This window comes from Sciurus carolinensis, chromosome 4 (assembly GCF_902686445.1).
Source record: "Sciurus carolinensis chromosome 4, mSciCar1.2, whole genome shotgun sequence".
NCBI classification, from domain to species: Eukaryota; Metazoa; Chordata; class Mammalia; order Rodentia; family Sciuridae; genus Sciurus; species Sciurus carolinensis.
This window is the reverse complement of record NC_062216.1, coordinates 66,634,093-66,643,932: the sequence shown is the minus strand read 5'-3', so window position 1 is coordinate 66,643,932 and position 9,840 is coordinate 66,634,093. Positions and strand designations below refer to the sequence as shown.

General features: G+C 43.2%; 1 non-coding gene across 1 annotated transcript; it reads right to left on the bottom strand.

Moving 5' to 3' along the window:
• Window positions 1-3,142: 3,142 nt before the first annotated feature.
• LOC124984083 (U1 spliceosomal RNA) lies at window positions 3,143-3,306 on the bottom strand. Its single transcript, XR_007108551.1, has one exon. It is a non-coding gene; the product is annotated as a U1 spliceosomal RNA (small nuclear RNA).
• Between the last annotated feature and the right edge of the window lie 6,534 nt (window positions 3,307-9,840).

The following is a 9,840-nucleotide window of genomic DNA, read 5'->3' as shown; positions in this document are numbered from 1 at the left end:
AGTTATTTCTCATCTTCTATGGCAGCTAAGCTTCACACAAACCCAGAGGGGCAGGTGGAGCTGGCATCAGTGCCAAGAGCTGATGAGCAAATGGAAGCCTAGGAATTTCTACCAGTGCTCCCAGGCAAATCCACAGCTGAACCAGGGCTAGAATTCTGGTCTCCTAACCCTGGGATTATAAAGTTAAATCTCTGTGTCCATCAAAAACTCATGTTGACTTTAAAAGCATAACAGGCTTTTATTCGGATCTGTTCTTAATTCAGTGCCCAAGCTGAGTTCCCAAGTACAGGATTGCTAGAGGCAGCATGATCCCTGGGGACTGCCTTAAGAGAACACAAAGTCCCAGTTGGTTTCTGCAGCTGGTCCTGGGGCAGAGTCAGCAGAGCATCTGCAACTGTACAGTAGCTGGCTTTGCCCTGCTCAGGCCTACATGGGAACCAGCAACACTCAGATGCTTCCACTGAGATATTGTCCTTCAGGTCTGTCCAGATCTGGGAGCTGTGTGATTTTCTTCAATCTGAGCATGATGCTGCTTTTGTTGCAGGGTGTATATGCAACTCTCCAGAGCTAGAGGAGCAGATCAAAGAAGCAGGCCAAGTTTAGGACTTGGGGAGGCAAATCTCCAAATCCCCCTCCTCATCTGATGATCTGATGCAGGCCCTGCTGACTTCCGTGGAGATGAGACACAGGTCCGGGAAGCTAAGTCTACACATTTTGTCATATATGAGGATTTAGAAACAGAGTTTCCTGCTTTGGGTGTGTCAGGGTATGCTAATCCAGAACAATTACCATTTCCTCTCCTAAGTGCAATCATATTTGACTTACTCTGGATCCCCATCCTCAGACCTCTAACAGCCTGAGGCCCTGGCTGCACTTCCTCTGTTAACCCAACTCTCTCTGCAAACAGTCCTCCCTCCCTGGCACCCCATAACTCTGGAGGCTTGGTGATTTCGGGGTATAGTAACCTGTCCGCAATTTCCAAACCTATCTTCTGATCAGAGTCACTCAAGGCATTTTTACCTTTTTTTTTTTTTTTTTTGGCATGTTGAGGGATCTAACCCAGGGCCTCCTACATGCTAGGCAAGCTCCTAGACCCTTTTCTAGAGGCACTGAGTCAGAATTTCTATGAGTCTCATAAATCTGAATTCTTTAATTTCCTTGTGAGACTTGTTTGTCATTCGGTTGGTTTGGTGGACTGGAGATCCACCCCAGAGCTATCACACGCTGGGCAAGCACTCTACTGCTGAATTACACCCCCAGCCTTCCCCAGGCAATTTTAATTCAGCCAGATCACAGACAAGCATTTAGCAGCTAGGGCTCACTCAGTACTGGTCTTCGGGTCCGTGAGTTCCTGCAATCCACTCTGCTCAGTTTGTTTCAAGCTTCCTCTCCCATAACATGCAAACAACTCCCTTTGACCTAGGCTTATTTCTCCCAATTGGAGAATTGGGATAAGGAGTCTTGGATACCTTCCTTCCACCTCTCTCTTTTGAGACCTTTATGCCTTCATAAACCCTGCACTGAGCACTGTGTGACAACTCTGAGTTAGGCAGACGCTGAGCTATTTTCTCTGCTCTTATGCTCCCAGTGGCCATACTTGGGAAGTGCTCGCTCACTGGGAATCACAAATAATGGTTGTGCTTTCACTTTCTACCTCTTGTCCCCTCCTGGCCCTCATTACCCAACATGCAGCAGCTCTGCCTGCCAGGAAGCCGACCTGCCAGCATGACAGCATGCCATGGCCACAATGAACCTTTGAGTGGCTGAAAATATGTTTAAAATATTTTAAATATTTTCTTGTGATAAAAATTATGTATTTGTGATGATAGAGACTTGGCTGGAAGAGTAAATTAGAAAAGGGAGTTCAGAAGCTCAGTTTGTGGCTCCATCTGCTTAACAGCAAACATGTTCAGAGCACTTCTGCTTTTTTGTCTTGTTTTGTTTGGGTGCTGTGGATGGAACCCAGGGCCCCATGCAAGCTGGGCAAACAGTCTACCACTGAGCCACACCCCAGCTGGCACTTCTTTTTTCTTTCCCTCCACATTTTGCACTTCCGAATTTTAAGTCTATGTCATTATTTTTCAAAACCTCAGACTCCTAACATCCAAGAAAGGCAATGGAAAGATGATTTCCCTTTCCCTCAGGGGAAGCTACACAGAGAACACCCTTGGCTCTCCTGTAAAACCATCCCACTATGAGGCAGCTGTGGATTTCATGCTGAATGGGAGTTAACTATTTACTGTAAATAAATAGACATGTAATTTCCCAAACTCTGTCTCCCATCAGTTTCTCTTTGCTTCAAACTATTTCATATTTTATTTAGAGACAGGGTCTCACTGAGTTGCTTAGGCCTCGCTTTTGCCGAGGCTGGCTTTGAACTCACAATCCTCCGGCCTCAGCTTTCTGAGCCGCTGGGATTACAGGCATGTGCCACTTCATCCAGCACTATCTCAGGTTATAGATTTCCCACATCATTAGCCCTCTGCTTTGCTGTTGACTTTCAATTTGCAATCTGCAAGTTCCCTCAACCAGATGCCCTATCAAGTGAAATTTCTTTGTCATTCTTCCCATTCAAGATTCATGGTTGGGCCAGGTGATGTGGTGCACGTGAATACCTGTAATCCCAGCTACTTAAGAGTTCTGAGTCAAGAGGATCACAAGTTTGAGGAAACATGGGCAACTTAGAGAGACCCTGTCTCAAAATAAAAATAAAAAGGGTTGGGGATATAGCTCAGTGGAAAAACACTTGCCTAGCATCCACAGGGCCCTGGTTTCCATCTCTAGTACTACAAAAGAGAAAGAAAGAAAAAAAAAATTTGTGGTGGCAAGATAGAAATGATCATTGATCATATCTTGAGACTTATCAGTAAATGAGTACCTCTTACTTCAGATAACTACGTTTGCAGTGGGGGAGGGTGTTTACCAGGGATTGAACTCAGGGGCACTTGATCACTGAGTTACATCACCAGCCCTATTTTGTATTTTATTTAAAGATATGGTCTCAATGAGTTGCTTAACACCTTGCTTTTGCTGAAGCTGGCTTTGAACTTGTGATCCTCTTGCCTCAGCCTCCCAAGTCACTGGAATACCAGGCATGTACCACGGTGCCTGGCTACTTTCTTTTTGTGTGTGTGGGGGGGGAAGGTGGGGAGTACCAACATAATCCTCCACTACCACGAATTATGCAGTCAGATTTCCCATATTTGGGGAAATTACAAGGGTCAGCACATCCCTAGTACAATGGTTAGACTTCACCCTAGGAAAACCACCTTCATGATCATGTGATCTCCTCTGCCAGGTAACTATGACTACATTCTTTAATTACCCTGAAATCCACTGAAGAGCCAAAAAAGGGTCTGGGGTCAGTATCAATTACTGTGTGAGGCAAAGGATGTTACTTAATCTCTCTGAGTCTTAAATTCCCCATCTGAAATATGTGGATAATAATGCCTAGGTATTGAGAGAATTATACATAATGTATGTAAAGCAGCTAGCATAAAATAAGTACTAGATAAATGGTAGCTATAATTTACACACTTCTTTAATGATAACCTTCAAGTATGCAAAATATCCAGCTGCTTGGAAGTGAGGAGCATAAACATAGCCATGACTAAGCACGTGCCTAATACACAGATGCTTCCCAGGCAAGTGCTCCACTGTGATCTTGATGTTAGCCAAACAGAATCAAGAGTTTCCCCTAATTGCATTACACTCTACACTCGATTTTTAACAAATAAGTAAAATAATGTTGATATAATTATTCTCCAATCCATCCAAGGGAAAAATCTAGAACCCAACTTCACTAAGGTCCTGCCTTCATTTTCTGCCACCAATTCGCAAGAATCCACTGCCCAATTTTTGCACTAGGCTGTGAGCTGCAGAATTCTCACTGGAACTGATGAGATAGTGACCTCATGTGACTGAATGAGGAACTGCAGACTAGACTAGTCCCGCAAGAGTGTGGGAATGTTCGGAAAGTCTGGACCCAGACCTGGTGGGGCCCGAGTATGTTCTGGTTCATGGTCTTTGTCACATAAGCAGTTAGTTCAATTCGAAAAACATTTTTCCCCAGGCATGGTGGCGTAGGCTTGTAATCCCAGTGACTGGGGAAGCGGAGGCAGGAGGATTGTGCTTTCAAAACTGAGCAACTAAGGAGGCCCTGAGCAACTCAGGGAGACCCTGCTTCAAAATAAAAATTAAAAATGGCTGGGAATGTGACTCAGTGGTTGAGCACCCCTGGATTCAGTCCCCCATACACACACACACACACACACACACACACACACACACACACACAAACGAAAAAACCCTAATTTTTCAAGTTAGAAAATAAAATGAGGTGAGGAAAGAAATAACAATGAGTGGAATTATTTCTTACTTTACAAATATGTCCTTCTTGTCCACTGGCTAAGATTCGAGGGCTAGATGGAGTGTACTCTCAAATTAAAAAGGACAAAAGAAAGCTAGCTAGAGGGCATAAGCAAGTTTTCAAATGCTTGCTCCGTTGCTCCTCAAGAGCTGTGGAAGATTCACAGAAAAATCTTTGCAATGCTTATCATCTCAGATACCCGCCAAACCCCAACCCCTACCGCCTTCCCCATCCCTCCTGCACTGGGAATTGAATTCAGGGGCACTTAACCACTGAGTCGCATCCCCAGTCCTTTTCTTTTTTTGTTTTGAGACAAGGTCTAGCTAAGGTGCTGAGGCTGTCTTTGAACTTGTAATCCACCTGCCTGAGCCTTTCAAGTCGCTGGAATTACAGGTATGAGCAAACATGTCCAGCAGATATATCTATTTGGTGGACTCAGACCTTGAAATACGAGGAAAAGTATGAAGAAACCAATTGATACTGCAGAATTATGCTGTCAAAGGGAAAAATGTTCTAAAATCATTAATGAGAATGACTGGTCCTTTGACTAGAGCACAGTATTTATCTATAGAATTTATCCCATTCTCAAAGTTTTTTAGGGAACAGGGCCTCCACACTAGTGGGCTCAGAGCTTTCTTTTTTTTTCTTTCTTTTTTTTTTTTTTTTTTGTATAAAGGATATTGAAACCAGAGGCACTTAACTACTGGGCCACATTCCCAGTCCTTTTTATTTTTCATTTTGATACAGGGTCTCACTAAGTTGCTGAGGCTGGCTTTGAGCTTGGGATCTTCCTGCCTGAGCCTCCTGAGCTGCTGGGGTTACCAGCCTGCATCACCAAGCCCAGCTTTTCAATTCTTTTTAAAACTTTCAGGACTTCTATAACTATGCACTTTCACAAATGAAGGACCCCTCAGTAAACATGAGAAATTACATAGTAAATACTTAGGAGTCTCCTTTCTTACCAACAAGCTGGATTATCTCATCTCTGGATCTAACCAGATAAATTAATAGGAACAGGAGTAGCTCCTCCCTCCCTGATTATTTATTTATTTATTTATTGGTACCAGGAATTGAACCTAGAGGTGCTTAACCACTGAGCCACATCACCAGTCCATTTTATATTTTATTTTGAGATAGGATCTCACTAAATTGCTTAGGACCCTGCTGAATTGCTGAGGCTGGCCTTGGACTTGTGATCTGCTTCAGCCTTCTGGGATTACAGGCATATACCACCCACCCTCAGCCCTCTAGCCCCTCAGCCCCTAGATAAAATCTTAAGCCCCTCTGCTCCATTGACTTGAACTGCTGCAAAATTATGGAATGGTGGAAAGAGCGCTGGACCAGCAACCCCTCCTTCGAAATTTGGAATAAGAATTTTCTTGCTATAGATGGAAATATAGTCTATTAACTCAGAGGCTGTCAGTTACCATGTTTCCCACCATGGTGGACAGAGGAAGTTGGTCCACAAAGAAAGAGAGATGGAGATGGAGGTGGAGAAAGAGAGAAGTGACCTCCGAGAAGAGAGAAGAGAAAGGGAGGAAGATACAGAGGTGTCCAGGTCAGCTCCTAAAGATTCCAGAGTCAGGGGTTGTGGGCTGGGGTTGTGGCTCAGTGGTGGAGCGCTTGCCTAGCATGTGCGAGGCACTGGGTTTGATCCTCAGCACTATATATAAATGAATAAAATAAAGATCTATCAACATCTAAAAAAGTAAAAAAAAAAAAAATTCCAGAGCCCTTAGACCCACCTCCTTCTCATCTGGCTCAAATGGATTTGTTACTTGCAACTTTGAGAGAACAAACTACACAGTGGCCTGTGAAGTTATTCTCATTGTACTTCAACTTCCTCATCTATTCAGTGAGAATCATCATTATTCATTCATTCAGCGAGTATTTATTGGGTGCTTTCTATGTACTAAGCAGTATTTTAGGTTCTAGGAGATGATGCAAGGAACATAGGAATTTTTTAAATTCCTTAATGAAACTTCTAAAAAGGATCTAGAAATAAAGTAAATATATGAAAGACATAACTTTCAAATCAGTTACCAACCACAGAGCTGGTTGACCCAACTAACAGTGTAAGTGCCAAACCTTAGAACCATGTATTCTTCAGGGCCAGGACCACTGTTCCTTTGGACTTTAAACTAATATTGGATTAAAAGGGTCTGGGGATGCAACTCTGGCAGAGTGCTTGCAGGGCACACGTGAGACCCTGGGTTTGATGCCCGGTACTAGGGAAAAAAAATCAGATTAAAAGGGTTCATCCTTTCTTTCTTTTTTGGTCCTGAATATTTAACCTAGTGGTGCTCTACCACTGAGCTACATCCCTACCCACTTTTACTTTTTATTTTGAGACAGGATCTTACTAAATTGCTGAGTCTGGCCTCAAAATTTTGATTCTCCTGCATCAGCCTCCCAAGTATCTAGGATTGCTGGCACATCCTTTCTTTGACATCTTTTCTTGACGCTTCTGCTGAAAGTCCCTCCAGATACTCTTCTTTTCATACTTAAGTAAATCCTCTTTTTTCCCCAGGGATATGACTGTGCTTCCACTCTAACACTGTAGTTTCCTGCTTGCTTTGACTGTGAGCAGATATCAATCTATTTTCAATTATCTGGGGAGCAGTAGATAATACACATAGGTGACACATTAAATTCACAGAGTTTTTTAACCACCCTTCCTCCCATGGGGTTATTTATCAAAACTACTTGGGAAGCCTTAATGAGCTGATGTGATTCCATCTTCCCTTGCTGCCTCTGGTGGAATTGCTAATGAACAGAGTGGAGAGCAAAAGGCAAGCAGCAGGAGGCAGGCAGAAAAAGACGTGGCGAGTCTACCTGATAAACGCCCAACTCTGGAACAATCTAGAAAATGTACTCGTAGGACCAACCTTCTTACTTTAAGGGAATAGGGCAAACTACCCATACTCCTTAGGTCAAACCAGGAATCAGAACATCCTTTACTTTTTCTTTTTGGGATATCCACAGTGCAGAAACTCTTATATGATAAAGAACTACAAAATTTTGCAACCATGGCTCACATGGCCCTCCTCTGCCCCTGACGTTCCTTCTAGAGAAATGAAGTTTTTCATCACCGGATAATCAGAGGATAGGGGTTTCCAATAAAGACCGTCCGTATTCATCAGCTTCTCAGCCAGAAGCAAGGAGTTACTTCTAATTTTTTACATATTCCAGGCCTCCAGTGCCTCTCCACTCCGCCCCCAAGATTAATTAAAAAAATCATTCCTGTGCACATGGGTGTACATGAGTGACAAGCACTTCTCTGCATGCATACACACATGCATGCATACACACTCAGATTCTCCAAAAACACACGTGCCAGTATAAGTAGCATCTGGCAAAGTACTGGAGCCTGTTTTAAGATGGAAACAGTTATTTGCTTCCAGCCTCTTGGGATGGTGTGGCTTTCTGCCCAAGGAAACAGGCTTCTTTCCTGATAAGCTACTGCAGCTGTAAGCTGTCTATCTCAAGGAGCAATCTCAAGCACAGGATGTCTCACTGGCTTCTAAAACTCCAGGAGATGACAGAGTTAAATAAGATGCTGATGATTAAAGAGAGGTAGGGCCAGAATTTCAAAGGCAATAACCAATTTGGGGTTCAATGCAACTAGCAACTTTTGTTTCTCACCTCAAAGAATGGAGGGTGGAAAACTAAATGAGCTCTCCAAAGTAGGCCTTGGAATCCAAGTTCTTGCAAGGCTTTGCTCAGGGTGGTTTTGTGAATGGAGTCTTACTCCAACCCTAACCTTAACCTTGGCTGAGTCTGCTTTCCTCCCTGCTCATCTACTACCTGTCCATCCTGTCTTTTAAATGGAAACAGTCAGGCATACTTTTCTCCTAATTTCAACTTGAAGGTAAGGTGAAGACCAATGGCTAGATGAATATTGCCCTGGTACATTCATATAGGAATTGGATGGATAGGCTTTCCCTGACCCATTCCAGGCAGAGGAGGGAGGTGGGATGGCTAGGACTGCTTGGTCCAGGCTGTATAATGATCTTTCCATTAAACTCCACGTTGGAGATATATATATAAAACCGAGGATTAACCCAGGGGCACTTAACCACTGAGCCATATCCCCAACCCTTTTTATTTTTTATTTTGAAATGGAGTCTTGCTAAATTGCTTAGGGTCTCACTAAGTTGCTGAAGCTGGCTTTGAACTCACAATCTTCCTGCCTCAGCCTCTTGAGTTTCTGAGATTACAGGCATGTGTCACTGGCCCAGTTTGGCTCTTTTTTTTTAAGATGTCGATAGACCTTTATTTTATTCATTTATTTATATGTAGTGCTGAGAATCAAACCCAGTGCTTCGCACATGCTGACTAGCACTTTACCACTGGGCCACAACCCCAGCCCCCGGCTTAGCTCTTAAGGACTGGAAATCCAGTGGTAATCATTGTATGCCAGCATAGGATCTCCTCAGGTTTTGGGGGAAGGTGTATCTGTCACAGGTTCTGCCCTAGAACAACTGGATTACAATTTCTGGTGCTGGAGACCTAGGATTCTGTTTTTACAAGTATACGAAGGTTTGGCCTCTGATCAAGATTTGGACGTCCTTATCTGGAATCCCTGAGGCTGGAGCTCAAATTTCCATGTCCCCTTCCTGTTCTAATCATGTACAGTTCTTGGCAGAATTCATTTTCTTCCAGCTTGGTCAATCACATTTCTATAGCCTTACTGGTCACTTCACAGACAGCTGCTACTCCACCAGGACTCAAACAAGCACCTGACAGTAGTTATAAATTCGTAGGTCAGAGGATGCAACAGTCACACTGGTATATGCACATATGTCCTCCTCCATGCCATAAAGAGAACACTGACTTACTCCACCCACTTGTCATGACTATGTAGAAATACCTCCATATAAAAGGAACTTTTTCAGTCAGGCATTGTGGTCCATGTAATCCCAGTGACTCAGGAGGCCGAGGTGGAAGGATTACAAGTTTGAGATCAGCCTCACCAACTTGGTGAGACTGTTTCGAAATTTAAAAATCTGGGGATAATGTGGTTCAGTGGTAAAGTGCCCCTGGGTTCAGTCCCCAGTACCAGAAAAAAATAAAGGGATTTTCTATCTTTGATAAATATGGAAATGACTTTCAAGGACTGTAGACAAGTCTGCCAACTAATTCCCCAGTATTTGTAAGGATGGCTTGGATTTCAACTCTTAAATACTTTGAGCCCTCTATATAAGCAACTCCCCAGAACTCTAGAACAGTGATGTAGGAAAGAATAATATGTAGCTGGGGGCGTGTAACTCAACGGTAGAGCATGCTTATCATGCACAAAGTCCTGGGTTCAATCCCCAGCACATATACACATGAAAGTCAGTATTTCAAGACCCTTATTATTGTAGTTGATATGTAACTGGTTAGTTATGATTAAGTATGGTTAAGATGGCTAAATGGCTATTAATGAAGCCAAGGGCATGGTTTTGAACTTTTATAGACCAATTAAC